Source organism: Anopheles stephensi, chromosome 2 (genome assembly GCF_013141755.1).
Source record: "Anopheles stephensi strain Indian chromosome 2, UCI_ANSTEP_V1.0, whole genome shotgun sequence".
NCBI lineage: Eukaryota > Metazoa > Arthropoda > Insecta > Diptera > Culicidae > Anopheles > Anopheles stephensi.
In genome coordinates, this window is record NC_050202.1 from 5,039,171 (window position 1) to 5,056,126 (window position 16,956).

At 43.8% G+C, this 16,956-nt stretch overlaps 1 protein-coding gene across 1 annotated transcript in view; it reads right to left on the bottom strand.

Moving 5' to 3' along the window:
- Positions 1-9,425, bottom strand: part of LOC118508184 (leucine-rich repeat neuronal protein 3-like) — a 79,244-nt gene extending 69,819 nt beyond the window's left edge. Inside the window, 2 exon segments of the mRNA XM_036047743.1 lie at positions 889-1,674; positions 9,315-9,425. The gene's annotated coding sequence lies outside the window, so the exon portion shown is untranslated.
- Between the last annotated feature and the right edge of the window lie 7,531 nt (positions 9,426-16,956).

Genomic DNA, 16,956 nt, shown 5'->3' on the forward strand with positions numbered 1-16,956 from the left:
CGAAGTTTTGGGGGCGAACTTCATAATAAGATTATGTGCCAATCGTGATCGTTTCGAATTGTATTGATATTTATGGTAAATGAGATTAGCGCCTTTACCCACGCCGGGTGATTATATCATTCGGTGAAGATTTATGTTGTGGTTTTCGGTGGAGTTGGAACTTTATTCCAAGAAACAACGGCTTTAAGGACGATAGAATGCTTTTTAGGAGGAATTTTTCAATTCGGATTTTTGCCTTTACAGTTCAACACAATGTCTAATTTAATATTTAATACTTCATCAACCATCTGAGCCCGTCGTAAATTGTCCATCACGTCGCTAACAAACGTCGCCCCGCAAATGCTTCCGGGAAGTGCAAAAAGTCAGGCCAGCACAAAAAAAGGGAAAACTTTTCACTCGATTCTTCTCAAATTTTGCTGCCCCATTTCGAGAGTCGGCCCAGCGATTCATTTCCCGTTGCGCGCGATCGGCAGTGAAAAGAAGCTGGCGAGACGGATGAAAATTCGTAAAGGAAATGATTCGCATTGAACGCAAATTATCGATTCACCGGAACGGAGCGGGAATGTTTTCCTTGCGCCTCTTCGTCAACCACTTTCTTCGGTACGCCCGGGCAAGCAAGCTTTCACGGGGCCTACGAAAGCAGCGGCTGACAGTTACCCTGACAGCTGCTGTGACATTTTGACAGTCGTAAATAATTTTTCCGCGCCGGGAAAGGTCGTGGATGTAATTTCACAATGGGTGGCGCAATCGTCTGCCGGTTGTTTGATTATCGGATGAAAATCAATTACTGGTGCAACAATTGTTAAAGGAAAATTGGGTAGTGAGAAGAATGTTTCTGAACAATTTAAAATATTTTTAGAGAAAATGTATGAAAAAAAAACCACTTACCTTATAAAAGTGTTCTTGTTCCTCGGTTGAATAATTAAATTTTCACCTTCCTGTTTAATCCGAAACGTAACTAATTCATACTACAATTCCGTAGCGTTACGAAGCAATTTACAAAACTTCCACCATTACAAGAGCACCGAGATTCAAGATGCTACCCGTCGTTATACCCGGTACGGCGCACGAGCACACGGCTAATTAATTGATGAATACAATTTTTAATTTCACTTTCTTATCGACCATCTGTCGCTTCGGTTGCCGAGTCTGCTTTAAACCACCACAACCCGTACGTACGAAAGACTAGGCGCCTCCATTAAAGGTTTGCCGGGAAGGCCAAATTTCCTTTTTCGCTCTTTCTTTATCAGCCAAATCGGGGCTTTCGGTAAGGAAGCACTTTTGTGCGCACGGAATCAATAAATAAAAAAAAAAAAAGGAAAATAAAAAAATAAAATGGTGGCCAAATGGCTTTCCTTGCTTGAAAATCGCACCAATTCCCAGAAGCGTGTGAGGGAAATCCGTGTCCCAAGCGGTAACACGGATAAGAGCACCCGCCGGCAGGCTCGGAACGCTCGCTGTATATCGGAGATCTTGCACTTAATAATCATTTATCATTACACGGTGGCTGGATAATTGAAGTCGAGACGCGCCAAGGTTTAATTTCACCTCGACACATACACACACACACACATGCTTGAATTTTCGTGCACAACCTTTTCACTCTCGCTCGCTCTAGACCACTTTAAATCGGTTTGTTGGCAATGTTTGTTGTAACTATTTGCACGGTAAATCCTGCAAGGAAAAAAAGAAACCGAAGGAACGAAGTATGAGATAAAGATTATTAGGTGAGCGAGAACGTCGATAAACTCTTGCGCCGTAAGAATTTGTCCCACATTCGCTGCTTTTCTTTTCTTGCGGTAAAATATGAACGTCGTACATCGATTTGGCATAGTTTTTTTTTGCTTCCCTTCAACCTGAAAAGGAGCACTTCTTGGGCCCGGGTTTTTGCTTATCGTTTGAGATTTGAGGTTCTGATTTGGTCTGATCCCACACATAAAGCTGCTGCCTGCTCCGATGGCCTGCTCGCCTGAACTGTGTTGAATATTCATAAACATATCCCGTACGACGGGTGTATGTGCCGTACCGTACCTTCTTCGCGCTGGCCCCCGAAGGAGTTGAGCCTTTATGCCTCTTCGTCGTTCGAATAAAAAAAGGGGTCGACGGTTGTGTTGTGTGTGTTGTACTCGTTTATTCCCGAGAAACTCATATACCACATACACAGCAGCACATCATCCACCGCCACCACCACGCCACGCCGGTGAAAGAAAGAAATGAACAGCGGCGAACAAGGAAAAAAAAGGATTCGATGTAAAGGATGCTGCTGCACGATTTTTCCCGCTCTGCACCCGGGTCTCTGGGGGCGTTTGTGTTTATCTGGCAGAGATTGAATGCAGCGCGCGCGTATGTGTGCGAGTGGTTGGCTGCAGATATCAAAAACCTCCTCGCCCCCGGTACGTTGGCGTTCATTATTCAAACTGCCGCCTGCTTCAAACCTCCACGAACGGGTCACCGATTCGTTCCGGTTGTCGCGCGGAATCGAGCACATTTTTGTGTTTGCTGTCGTAACACACACACACCTTTGGTGGGGGGCTCCGTTTTTTGCGCCATACAACAAGGGCAGCGTTTGCATTCGCTTCACAGTGATGACGACACCTTGCCGTGACAACAACATATCTATGCTGACCGAGAACGCCGGTGAACGTGGCCAAAGTGCTGGACCGCAATTATTTAGTACATGTTCCTTCATTTCCGCCCGCGGCGAAAGCGTGTTGTTGTTGCGCTCTTTTTTGTTGTTGAATGTGTGTGTGTGTATGTGTGGGAGTGTGGGGGATGAAAAATTCCCCCCCCCCCCCTCACCCATTTCAGATGTAGGGAAAGTTTTTATCTTAAAAGCATTACAACAGCGCCAACATTTATTTTGCTTTTTTCCGATGTTTTTTTCCCCCCTTGACTCGTTCCTTCATTCGCTCGTCTATGATTTGTCCAACATATTCGCGTGTTGGGTGTGTGTGTGTGTGTTTTTTTTCGCAAGAGAATTTCCACTGTTTGCTATTTGTTTTTTGCCAAGCCCAGTTGAAAATGAGAAGATTCATCATAGTCAGTTCTCCACGGTTGCTTAGTTAAAAGGCAGAATCCATGCTCCACTGGTGGCAAAAAGGTGAAATCACGGTTGAGTGGAACATTTGTACGGAACAGAACAGCTTCTGGCCAAAACAATACACGTGTGTGTGTGTGTGTGTGTGTGTGTGTGATTCTGTTGTCAGATGCAGCAGTGGATTTAATAGTTGGCGATAAGGGGGAAAAAGTAGTAAATATGGGTGAATAATGCCGTAGCTACGATTTGAACGAGAACAACAGAATGTGGAATCTTGTCTCGCTTGAGGCATTGAAAAATTAAAGTGAAAAGCATTGTAGAAAAAAATCTATTGCATAAAGTAATCCAGAGGCAAATAAAAGAAAAACTTTTTCGATCGAAACAATTATAAAAAAGTAACTTTAAAACATTAGAAAACCATATTTAAAAGTCCGATGTTGAAAGAGAACAAAACAATTAACATGAAAAACCTTCGAAAACAAAAGCAAATCGAACAGAATAAAACAATGGTAGACACAAAATCCACAAATTGGGACGGTCCGGTGAAAGACGCGATAACGGCGCTGTTCTTCACACGGCAGGACAGGGGTTCAAATCTTATCCAGACCAGACCGCCTCCCCGTACGTAGGGCTGACTACTGTTGCTGCTGGTAAAATGAAAATGGCTGGCCGAGACATCTCGAGGTTGTAGTGATTATTTCGGGAATAAGAAAATAAATTTGATAATAACAATCGTCGAAGTAAATTGATCAGATCAGATCAGAAGCACAGTTGAACTAAATATTGAAGCAGAGAATAGGTCAAACAAAATTGCATAAATAAATAAAAATTGCAAATTAAAACGAGTTGCCCAGGTGCTGCACCTTCACACACACACATTCCCACATTGGCTCAATCCAGTCAATCGATATTGAATCAAGCTTATCACAAAACTGATGCAATTTAAAGCGTACGAACGTCAAAAATAAAAGAAGCTCACATCACGCCAGTTTACAAGCGAAAAACAGTATCGTTACGTGTAACGAGTGTAAACGGGATAATTTACCGCCCGGGAGCGGTTGCCCAATTTACAATCCTGCTTTAAATATTTGCTTTTCCGATGTACGATACAAACGTGCAACATTCCCGGGGAGCCAACCGAAAAAGCATCCTCCGTCGCGTGGTAGAAGAATGATTATTCCTTTATTTTTATCACCTGCCCGCGGAATCGGAAGGATCGGTCTGGGGCGGTCGTTCCTGAGGGATAAAACAAGGCAGACGGGCTGTTGGCGCGCTGGTGGGCTTCTGCAGTGGCTTAAGCCTGATATATGTTTATGTCCTGTGTTTTCTGCTGTCCCGTGGCACGATGGCGCGATGGGTTTCGCTGCTGACGTCGCCTGCATCACTGTCCTAGCCTGTCTCTATTACGACGGCCCATCTCCACCGCCATCATCATCATCATCGTCGTCAGCGCCGTGTCGGGGATGGGGGATTAAGATGGCGACAGAAAATATGTGCGAGTTGCGAGCAAGAATTTCGATCGAATTTCATTCCCACACACACATGGTCGAACCGGCATCCCAGCAACAACCAGTCGGCCGTGTGCGGTGGCCAACAGTCAACAGCCTACAGCGACGAAACATCGCGGGACAGAATCGAGTGTGACGCAAGCACACATTCGGAAGGGGGGTGGAGGGACAAAAAAGCTCTTTTTCTGGAGAGTTCCACAACCAGCTCTCATTTACCGGTCCGGATGGTGTGTGTGTGTGTGTTTTCTGCATATAAAGTCGATGTCGGTCTCGTGTTTTCTCGCCTTTTTTTTGCGCGCGCGCATCATCGGAAGCTGCTGCCGTGCAAAGAGCCGGTGTTTGCATGTGTCCGTGGCCGCCAGACCCACCCGGAAAATGAGGGTCTCCCGGAGCCAAAACGATTGAAATAAATTCATCCCGCTCACGTAGCGGGCTTCATTTTGTACCAATAAATTCTGCTCGTTCGCATACCTGCAAGCACAAAACAGGATACTCGCTTCCGGTGCAAAGGGTTTGCGACTCTGGACGGTTCTGTGGGTTCACCTATGCTTTTTTGGGAGAAACAAGACGACAAACGGACAAGCTCAAAATATTCAGCGTACAGCAGTGCGGTGAGACGTGTTTTTGGGGAAAAGGGGAGAACCGAGAATCGACACCTGAATGCCTTCAGGATACAACAGGAAAAATTTTGGGACCTGGCACACACACACACTCCCTCTACTTTCGATGGAGGAACACAAAAAAATGTGGAAAAGCCTTTTTTTGTCGCTGGAGACAGGAAAACCCAGCTTCACAGATAAACTAACACCTTATCCAACCCACACACATACACACACGTACACCGACCTGAACTACGTGGAATGTAGTGAGTTTTGGTGGGTGCAAAGTGTAGTTTGGTGCAAATTTATTGGCCTGTCGTGAACTCGTTGTTCGGCGGCCGATGTTCGTAGAAAACCCCTTTTCTGAGAGCACATTGAACGCAATTCGATCAGTTTTTGATTGACCACCTGGGAGGGATCAGCATTTTAACCAGGGTCGGCACGTTTTTCAACAGGTTTCGCTGGGTCCTGGTTGCGTGCAGCATAGCAATGGATGCCAATAGCAATGGAAAAATGGCTTGGCTTTGCGATAAATTATGAGGAGGTTAGGTTGGGCTATCGGGTAAAGTGTCCTAATGTTCTTCTCGGTAGAATGAATATTCGAGCTATGGAATGTTTGGCTACTTTGTCTTGGAAGTTCCCGTTTTGGGCATAAAACTATTTGGTTGATTTAGGGCAGGTTCTATTTCAATATTTCGATAGCACAATAAAATGAATATTCTACTGAATGTTTGTTTGGGTGTTTTTGTCTATCCAACATACAATTGTTGGATTATTTGAATTGATCTAAAATTGAAATGTTTTCAAAGGATGTGAACAATTTTAAATCGAGATCTAAATAAGAGCTTTATATGTAGAACTTATTGCCAATATTCTAAAACAAAGGCAGCAATCAATTTTAAAATCGCCGGTCTTAACACGACTGGGCTAGATATTTTCTCCAGTCCGGACTTTATTCTTGAAGGCTGGACCGACCATCCAGCTAAGTTAAGGAAGGCAGTACTGGCAGGCATCGTATTGAGGTTCTTTTACTTGTTTGATTCTACATCCTCTGGAGATAGCCTTGGCCTTTCATTTCTGGCTTTCGGTGAGTTGATTTTACCCGCAGCTTAATATTCTTTTTAGCGTATGAGGGCTTCTGATGGTCCTGATCTTGCCTCCTATTATAATATATGATCCTGCCTCATTAAATGTAGTGTAATTACATAGAAAACACTTTTAGCCAGAGAAAATTTAACCCTAAAAGCTATTGTTGGTCCCATAATTCATAGTTCGACAGAAGGAAAGCCTACCTTTCGTGGAATTTTGATCCAAAATAATCTGCAAACATGAGCCTTGTGCATCGACATGTCAATAGCCAGTAAAAATAGCTTCATAAAACAATTTAAAGCGATGCGCTCACGTAAATAATTCAGCAATCACACCACGAGATATAAATCAGTACCTACCATAAATTCCAAACTAAATGAATAAAACATGCTTAATAAAAAAAAGTGCAACAAACATGTAAAAAGCTATGTGATATAAAACCCAACAATACGAAAACTAAAACGAATAAATAAAATAAACAATTCAAGATAAGAAAAAGATTTTATTTTAATAATTTTTACTGAAAACAAAGCAAGAAACATGAAAGTATAATTAAAGTGAACCAAACGTAAGGCGAAACCAAAGCCCCTGGTGCCCCTGGGGGGGTCTAATAGACTCACTCAGTGCTGTCGATTCCAATAATAAAATAAATAATGTTCAAAGCAGAGCAAACCGAACAGCTAAAACCAACCAATCAACCAATCATTTTCAACCAACAAAAAAAAAAAAGGGAAGAGGAGAACGAGCGGTAGTTCCAGGCGTCGATCAAGTCGCTGCAACGCTTGCTCCACACTGACATCTGTGACGTTTCGATCGATTCCGTGCCCGCGCGTCACGGTCGATAATGTTGACGATAAAATTTACACCAGCTGCCGGGCGGACTTAGCTTCCGGGGGAATTCGTACGCATTAATGCACGTGTCCCCGTCGTCCCAGCCCCTTTTCCCTTCCCTCTCGCCTATCGCTCTCGGCGCTCGGGAAACTGCATATGCAATGTGTGACAATCCGGTACCGGTTTGAGCGGAACGGAAAAACCGCAGTTTCAGGTCGCATGTCGCTGTGCTGCTCGTCGTTAGATTTCCCGCACGAACGGAACGTCCGACGAACGTTTTGTGTTTTCCCAGCGTTGCCTCTGCTGGCCATCCCCCTTTCGTTCCGTTGCTGTTTGCGTTACATCCAATTTGTGTACCGGGGTATGAAATCGATCCAGTGGCGATAGTGTCAGGAGAACAGGCTGGATGCAAATTTTCACGTCCAGAAGAGCACACTCACACACGCAAAGTTCGCTGGTTCCACATTTTATCGTCGGGTGGAAGACCGGGTGGAACTTTCCCTTCTGTGTTAGGAGTTTGTCATTTTGTGATAAAAAAAGTGAACTTTCCAAAATAGAACACCAAGTAAGAGCCAAGGTATAATCCCTTTAAACAACACTTCCTGGACGTCTAAGTGGAATGTCCTGGGCAAAAAAATGAGGGCCCGGTATGGGGGTCTTGTTAAAAGTGCCTCTATCCATTTTCCCAGGTGCATACATCGGTGTGGTGCGGAGTTTTTGCTTACCTCCAGTTATAAACCGATTATTATTACAGTTTGACCAAACTGGCCCCGAGCATGACATCGCACGGGACACATCGATCGGGAAGAGTGTGTGTTACATCTCCGAACATCGGTTGAACACTACTGTGGCTACCGGCTTGGCACTTTAGTTACAGCAAGCAAGCAACAAAACAAAAACAAGCTTGACCAATATTAGAATGCATGTGCATCCTCATCCTCCAGCACCCGAGGACTTCAATGGATTGGAGTTGAAGCAGTTGGAAGAATCACCCAGGGGAACAAAAAACTTTTCCCCGTACGCGCTAAGGCATCGGAATGGTTATGAATTCCCTCTGATCATGTCCGTTCAAATCGCCGTCCAATCCCAGAAGCTGTGTGAGTGAGTCCGGATTTTTTTACACCGCTCCAAAGTCTGTCCAATTTTTCTAGTCTCCTGCCTGCAGGACCTACAGGACGGCGGCTATAGAGCACTTGTACCGAGTATTCCCCCGTGCGATGATGATGATGATGCTGGTGATGAAAGTGAGGTTTTTATTTGCTAGTAGGATTTTGGAGATTGTTCCTGGAGGTTTTTTTTCGTGTGTGTGTGTTGGAAGGGAACAAGCCACTTCAATATGGACGTGCACGCGGTCCTCGTCGTCGTGTGAAGCATCGGTGAACGCAAATCTCCTTTCGCTGCCCGCACCGAATCCAGTCAACCGAAGAATGTTTACATCGGTTTCGAACTGTTCGATTGCAGCACGTAACTGTAGGTGAGTTTGGGATTTTTTGTTGCTCCCATCCAGCTTTTCACTATTACTTCCGGTGGGAAGGAAGGAAAATAGCATTTGTGTGTGTGTGTGTGTGTGTGTGTTATGTTCACGAGTTGTATTACTGAGTTTTTGATGCACATTCCTCTTGCTGGAGGGGTTGGAAGTTTATCGGTTTTCCGAACCGTACTGGCGAGCGGTATGGATTCCGTAGCGTCCAAAGTCTGTCCAATCTGCTGTGTCTGTGCTCACTTGCAGCATCCGGGAAATTTGGTAGCGGTTTGGATATTGCGTTTGTTCACAGCAATTTTCTTTCCTTTCCAACAGCACTATTTCCCGAACTTCAAAAGAACTGCTTCCCATTTTCCGGTACATCAAACCATCAAATGTTGGCTTCTTTCTTCCTACCGCACACACACACACACACGCACGAGTGAAAACTGTTTAACAAAAAACTATCACGAGTAACACACACCACTTGGGGGGGAACAAACGCTTATCGCCGGACGGTGCTCGTTTTGCTTGCCATCGTTGGAAAATTATTCACTCGTTTGAGGGGTAGTTTTTGCGCTCACTCTTATTTTCCACCCATCACGCACAAGTTCACGCACGCAAAGCTTTGCAAAGTTGGTGTGGAAAATTCGGGCAATGGAAAATGGGAAAGCTTCCCATCACACGCAGCAGCAACTGTGGAGGCTCGTTCCCAGAGAATGCGACACGCGAGTGAGCGAGACACGCTTGGGCAGGAGGGAGCAGGAAAAACCACCCTGAAAAATCACCTTTTTTCCTTCACTGGCTAGAAGCGGTAGTGTTCTGAAACGGGGGAAAAGCTGCCGTCAAGCAGCGGACGCGCACGGACAGACCGACCACACGGAACCGAGACAGCGAAACGACTGATTTTCCGAGCAAACTGTCGGAAAACTCACCGACCGATGGAAGGAAATTTTCCTACCCTTCGGGCCGCAATCGGACCGTTCCGGTTCGGTTGAGCTCAATTCACTCACGCCTGCAGTTTGTAGCTCAGTTTTCGATGGTGGATCTCACCCTCACAGCCGGCACTCAAAATCGGAACTCATCGGTGAGTTGAACGGTGAGTTGCGCTTTATTTATGTTTTGTTGCGTGAGCAACGGTGCCGTGGCTGGCCGTGAAGAGCACGTGAAAGCATGCGTTTAAAGTGCCCTCCGACAGTGCATGCGGGGTGCCGTTGAAGTGGCTTTTAATTAATTGTCTACGCGACCGACCAAACCCACCGGCTGGCGGCGGTGCCACATTCGCTTACGGTGGGGTGAACGTATGCGTGATTTCTTCCTATCAATCGACCCGGGGTTGCTTTCGACACTCGGCATGGTTGTGGAAGAAGAAGAAGAAGGGAAGAAGAGGGTAAAAAACGGTACTGCTGCAGCCCCGGGTTGTACGAGCTGTATGTGTAAACGCTTTTAAAATTCTTCAAACAAGACAAGACCGTAACATCATCAACACAACCGAGCCACACGTTCGGGGCTTGTTTGGGGCGATTGTTTCCTCCGGTGGGCCGTGATCACATCGTCACCTTTTTTTTGGAGGGCGGTCCACGTCTTAATCCCCTCTCTCCCGCCTCAATGGGAGAGTCTGGGAGTGGATGTATTGACATTTGAATGGGGCCATTCAGGACCGATAACGGACCTCTAATGGTTTCGGATCGGGTGATCGGATCAGGGTGCTGATTGACGTGCGAAACACCGGTCCGAAAGCAACTTTGTCTATGTTATTGATATTAATCATCAAAACAGCGAGATGAAAAGAGAGGATTACTTAATGAAATTATAAGAAATAAGTCTATTTAGAACTCGACCAGAAGATACTATTTAAAGCATTTTTTTTACTTTATCAAGTTTTCTTACTTAATCCTGTACTGAGCTATAAACGATTACAATTATTATATTTTCCATATTGTTTGCGATCAAGGTTGTTGGTTCAAGAATGCAAGACTCAGTTAAAATTACTTGAATTTTTGAATGAAAAATTTAGAATGTTTCATGCAGGAAGACTTTGGAACCTGGGAATGAACTATGGAAAAATAATTTAACTAATATTTGAAATGAAAATGAACACTAATGAATACTAAAGCTGCTATCTACGAATGCTCCCGGATCAATCAAATCGACGATAGATTTATCCCTCTTTATACTTCTGCCTTTTTTGTTTTATATAAATCTCTTTCTTGCTCTCCCGATCGCTTAAGCTATGAATTTCTCAAGGAAGAAGATTTTCATAAAATATAAGGACTAATACTATATGTTGTTACTACATCATAGCCATGTGGATCGGGGCCATGTTAGAGTCCTTCACGATCTTTTCCAGTTGTAATGAGATACAGTTTAAGATTTAAACTGTTGTGTGTCGCACAAGGCCATGCAATGACACGTGATAGCTGTCATAAATATCTCCATCCCATTACTCGCTCTAGTATAATGATCCTAATGGAGTGATTAGTATTCATTTCTGCTGCTACTAGAAGTCTTTGATCTTCTCTCGCCCGGAAACACCGTTGCTTGCGTAAAGTTTTACAACTTTATTAATAGAACCACTCGGAGCAGCAACGCCAACAGACCATATTCTTCGGCTAATGGTTTTATTGCTACACTTAAACTGTTCCAAAACTGCCACCACCATCATGTATGTTTTCATTAAAAATTATTCAAATGATCGGTGGTTGAAAAACCCGATATCCTTGTACGAGTTTCCTCCGGCACAAAAGGAGAGCCCCTCATAAATCATAGGCCGACCATGCCAGCCGCGGGGAGAAGTAATAAAAATCGTTCTTAGCCGATACTGTTTCACTTCATGCGCCGAGTATCGAGTATCGGCGGTATGCACGAGGCAGTGGAAATCCGTTTTTTATTGAAAACCAAATCCACAACCGCAAAAGTGTCATAAAGCGCTGTCGGAAACCTTCATTGATCGTTTTTTTTTTCGCTTTACTCCTAATGGTGATGGTGATGGCGGCGATGATTGAAACCACCACGGCAAACCGCTGCCGTGCATTATTACACGTACGCTGTACATCCACATGCAGGGGAGTTGTCCTGCTGGAGCATTAGTAGTGTGACCACATCTTACGGAAGTATTTCGCCAACATCATAAATGTCACCGTAAATTGTGCCGCAAGGCCTCGGCCAAGTGATAGTGGCAGTACTTTGACGCAGTTTTTGCTCGCAAGTGGCGAATGATTTTGAAACGATTTCGAACGATTTTGGCTGTATAGAGAGTGCGCGGCACAATCCCTTAAATTATGAGCTTGCAAACGGCTTACTGGGCACTATTGTTCGGGCACAGTGAAAGAAGACGAAAGAGGGCTCGTGATTAAATGTATTGTACGGCTTAATGGAAAGTGAGGTAGACAACGCCTTCCAGAGAAAGGGCGTCGTGAGTGCTACACGGGAATAGGAATAGGCTAGTCCCAAGGATGATCGTTGCTTGTTGCACTCACAAAAGCAGTCTAATACTTTTGAGCGTGGTCTTTCAACCTTAAACCTTTACCGCCGGCACACACCTTTGACCTAGAATTGTGTCAGAACTATGCTTTCGAAGCTGTGCTGCAAATATGTGCCCAGCGAAGGGTGAAAGCTCCTGGCATGGCATGATCCCGCAAGGTGCGCAAACAACAATGCATTAGGCAACAGAAAACATTAAAACTTCTCGGGATGCGAAGCAAGCCCGTCGTCATTATTCTAAGTGTAGCAGAAATGGTGTCATTGTCAACTGGTGGACGTTCTTCAGGTACGGTGAACAATTGCAGCATTAGTTTTGCTTCGTTTCACGCAACACCCGAGTCAGGGGGGAAAAGGTGTTTAGTTTAAAATGTGCTCGTGTTGTACTTATCTTAGATTGTTTACTCGTTATGGACATTTGATGACTATTTTTTCGATGATGGTGAAACAGAGCAAATTGGAGCTATTCGTGAATTGGATCGTTCCGGAAGCGTTCGTTTTGTATTTTGAAATGACAGTGGAATGAACTTTTTATCAGTGTTGGTCGTCATTCTAATTCGTTAAATTGGTAACATCAACGACCGTTTTTGGATCCAGTAATGTATTGGAGATGGAACCTTGGTTCGCGTTAGTAATGGAAGGTTACAAAGTGATATTATGGAGGACAATCGGTTGCCTTTTGCTGAGTAATTAACTAGACTAACATGTTTCCTCTTTTTTTCTGAAATCTTCTGATAATTTTCTATTTTTCTAATTTTTTATCCTTCCTTTGGAACAAACACAATGCTTCAAGTATAAAACTAAACGTAAATCTTAAAAAAAATTGTTATGTTCAATGGTATTAAATCAACGCTAATTAAATAAAATATTTAAATTTTATTAACATTTTTGAATAATATTGCAATAAATAAGAATGTATTTTGGGAATATTGCATCCATTTTTTTAAATATGTTTGCAGTATGGAAAGCCTACATGTCTTATGCATTATGGGACCAAATTATAGAAAATTATGTTTAATGAAAAATATTAAGATTCTAAACGAGCCTTCCAACACATTTTCCATAAACCTGTAGACATTAACTGAATTTGAAAGTCTTTGAGACAAAATTCGTCAAATAATGAACACAAATGAACTCAATCGTGAACGGCTACGATCGTTTCGTAAACGATTGATTCGAACGACAGCTCAAATTATTATTTAACTCGAGGAAAGCGTCAACTATCAACTTTGCTATTTATTGTCCGAAAAGCACTCTCACTTAAAAGCTTCTTTCCCAGATGAAAAATTCTCATTCACAGGAAACAATTTCCAATCGCCCAAACAGGAGGTCCGCCAACAAAACGAAACGAGCCAATTTGCATCTTTGCATCCATTTGCCATCCATTTGGTGACACTTTTTGTTTTAAAACAAAACAGTTCATCCACTCCACCGTCGAAGCTTAGAGAAGGGTTCAGAAGATCAATTTCCTTCGCGTTTCCCACCCGTGTCGAACGGGGAACTCCAACCCGCTGGGTTTGATTTATGGCTTCGAGAGTTCCTCGAAAAAAGCAGAAAAGCAACGACGACCAATCCTCCAATTTAACCACCGGTGAGGATCGACATTTTTCATAACCCGTCGATGACCCCGTTGGGATAAGACGATTCCAGCCCACGGTTTTTTTTTGTCGTTCTCGCTTTACCAACCCTCCCACACACACACACATTCACCCGGGTACAGGCAAACAAACAAACAATTGAAAGCGGCCACAATGCACGGGGCGAGATTGCCTCACCTGCAATGACGGAACGCGATCGGATCGCGATTAGAAAGGGGGCGTCGTGTGGGGTTAAGTGTCGAAAGGGGGGGGCGGTACGCTCGGTATGGCACGGACGAGATATGTTTGCAGGCAATAACTATAAATTCTAATGCTCCCCCACCACGCGGGGTGGAAAACGGGGGAAAAAGGAGGCAAAGGCAAGTTCCAGGGTGCTGCTATTGATAAAATACGAACGAATTTTGCTCCCATTTTGACAAATGGACTGCCATTTAAATGATGCCTGGCGTTTGCTCTCGAGTGCTCATCTGCACAAACAGCTCGAGCAGCAGCAGCAGCAGCAACATAACCTCACTTACCATCGCCACACATGTCACAGTTCCGCGGTGATGGCGGATGGAACGATTTGCATATTAATGATGTGAAAGTGTTCGGTTTGTTTGTGCGTTCTCTCGACGAAAAGCGTAAAGTTATTTCAATGTGCTCGAACGTTTTGGAGTAATTTTCGAACACATTCTCGCGCGGGCGGGCGGACGTCGGGCTTGGAATGGATTTTCCGCGTCCATTATGAAATGATGGAACTGTGCAGATGTGGGTCTGGGGGCAAAGGTGTATTGTTACTCTGGCCGGTGCATGCTTTGTGGATTCACCTCTGTTCGGCGAGGACATTACGCATTGTTTTGATGTCATTCAAATGGTAGAAAGAAATTACACGGGATGCAGTGTTATTGCTGCAACTGTCAACATTGTACATTATTTGTGATAGGGATGATGATGAGGTCGTTAAAGTATTTGAACTAGTTGGTGAATTTATTACGAGAGTAAAAGGGCTTAATAATAATTTTAAAATAATATTATGGCTATGGTAGGAGCATTTTATATATAGGAGCCGCAAAAATACTTATTTCAGTTTTTTCTTTGAAGTCACTAAATTTTCGGCTCATGGATAACCGTTTCAGCTATTCGATCTATATGTTTGGTTTTTTTAATCACATAGAAGAATTTTTATATGGATAGTAGAATATTGCAAATCCTTCGTGGAAATTTACAATCATATAATGGAATCTTGTACTGGGCTTGAGACGATTTTCAAGTTAACTATATAATTTTGTAATCATCTTAGAATTTTCTGTCGAGGGTTTGGTGCTATCTAATCTCCTTATTCTATGCAATATTAAATTATATGATTGCAAAACTCTTCAGCTGGCTTGCAACATCCATGCGAAACATTCCTCTAAGAGATTCAACCCGATTCAAATGGTTCGACACCCAGTAAAATTCACTTCCAGTTGCTTCTGCTACATTTGAAGAAGGTTAAAATTGCATCCGATTAATCCAACTTTGTTTTTCTCATCTACTTCAATATTTATACAACCATAAATATTTGCCCTTTCACAACTTTAAATCTCCCCCGAAAGAACAAAAAAAAAACAACTTTGAAACAGTCAACAAATTTTCTTTCCGTCAGTCTCTCTCGCTTTATCCCACCAGGAACGGTCACCAAAAATGTTGTACGGAGAGTTCATCTGGAGTAGTGAAGTGAAAATCAAACATCTTCACCGTAATTGACGTCAACTTGCCGTCAACGCAAATAGAAATAATAGAAATGAGTGGAAGCTGGCAAAGTGCGGAAGAATAGAATAAACGCCGCATTGCGTTGCTTCCCTTAACACTGTAAATTTTACACACACACACCAGCCGCCAGGTTCGTTCTGGTTCGCAGTGGTGCATTCTGTCCCGCATGGAAATGGTTGGCTGGAAAAACATTCGAAAGCGAGCGCCCCATCGATCGAGGGTGTTAAGCTTCTTCGTCCAGTATTTACAGTACGTACCTTGGGCATATTTCGACTGCAGCTGACTTTGGGCTGACGCGAGACCGACGGGCAAACAGAAAACACTTTAAACGATGTTGTTTTCCTTCGAAAACAACTGCTGTCAGTTTTGGGACAGGGCACGCTGCTACACCCTCTCTCTCCAGGCACGGGGATTGACCGAACTGCCTTAAAGACGATAACGCCTCTTCAACACCGCCCGGCCCGAAACAACACCCCAAGCGTGGAAAATCCGACAGCATCGCCACAACAGCAACAACAACAATGAGGAGTTCTAAAGCACAATACCACCTCATTGAAGCGGAATGTGTAAACGCGCCTCGAATCGATACGATACGGTACATTGAACTCTTCAGTGCCATCACCTCTGCGCTGCGTACCGTCCGTCATTTATTATCCCCGTCTGAAGGGCATCGGTTGTTGGACTGCAGTAGGGATTGTTTCTCTCTCTCTCTCTCTCTCTCTCTCTCTATCTGGAGAAACAGTGAGTAGCAGCAACCCATCATAGCCATCTTATTTGCTAAGTACGCGTTACAAATCGGTTTGTTCGCATAATAACGGCAGGTGATAAACGATGGTGCCAAAAATGCGCTAATTGCTTTCCTTGCTGTTGGACAGTCGAACGAGCTTTGCCTTGGACTTGGACAACAATAGACAGTGGAATATTATGATGGCCAAAGTGGGGCTGGAATAATTGGTTTGAGACGCGTTACGCTAATTATGCTTGTTAAAATTTCTCAACCGGGTTCACTGGGGAAACAATGAGCTGTTTTAAAAATTGAGTCAACCTATCTAAGGATGAAGATGTGGAATAAAATGGGTTCTTCTCTTTTAAACAACCAACAACATTTTTTTAGTAAAATGATATTAACATCTTCCACAAGAGAAGAGAAAGTTTAAAAAATAAGTAAATCTCTGTACATTTCAAATGATTGACTCCCCGATTGTCCTTTCGTGTGGACATATTTCTCACTGCATTCAATTCCTTTTATACACACTCTGATTTTCTACCCAAGAAGAAATCAAGTCAATAAAAATCTCCACCCTCTCGTCACACGAACAGGCGGAAACCCAGCTCCCTACTATCCATCCGAACCGTTCAATAGTTGGAACCGGGCCAATCGCCTAGTTGTAGCTACCGACGGATCCTCCAGCGGTAGAGCGTGTCACAAATCGTTTAACTTCCCCTGGAACAATTGAACCACTGACAGGCTGGGATGTTGCTGCAGTGCTGGGAAAAGGTGCCAATGTGTTACCGGCAAGCGTATGCGGCGCTGCAGCATCTGCCAAATAGCGGCCACCAGCGTGTGCGATGGATTCTCCAACAACTAGCTAGCGCGATAAGCTCTCCTCGATAAGCT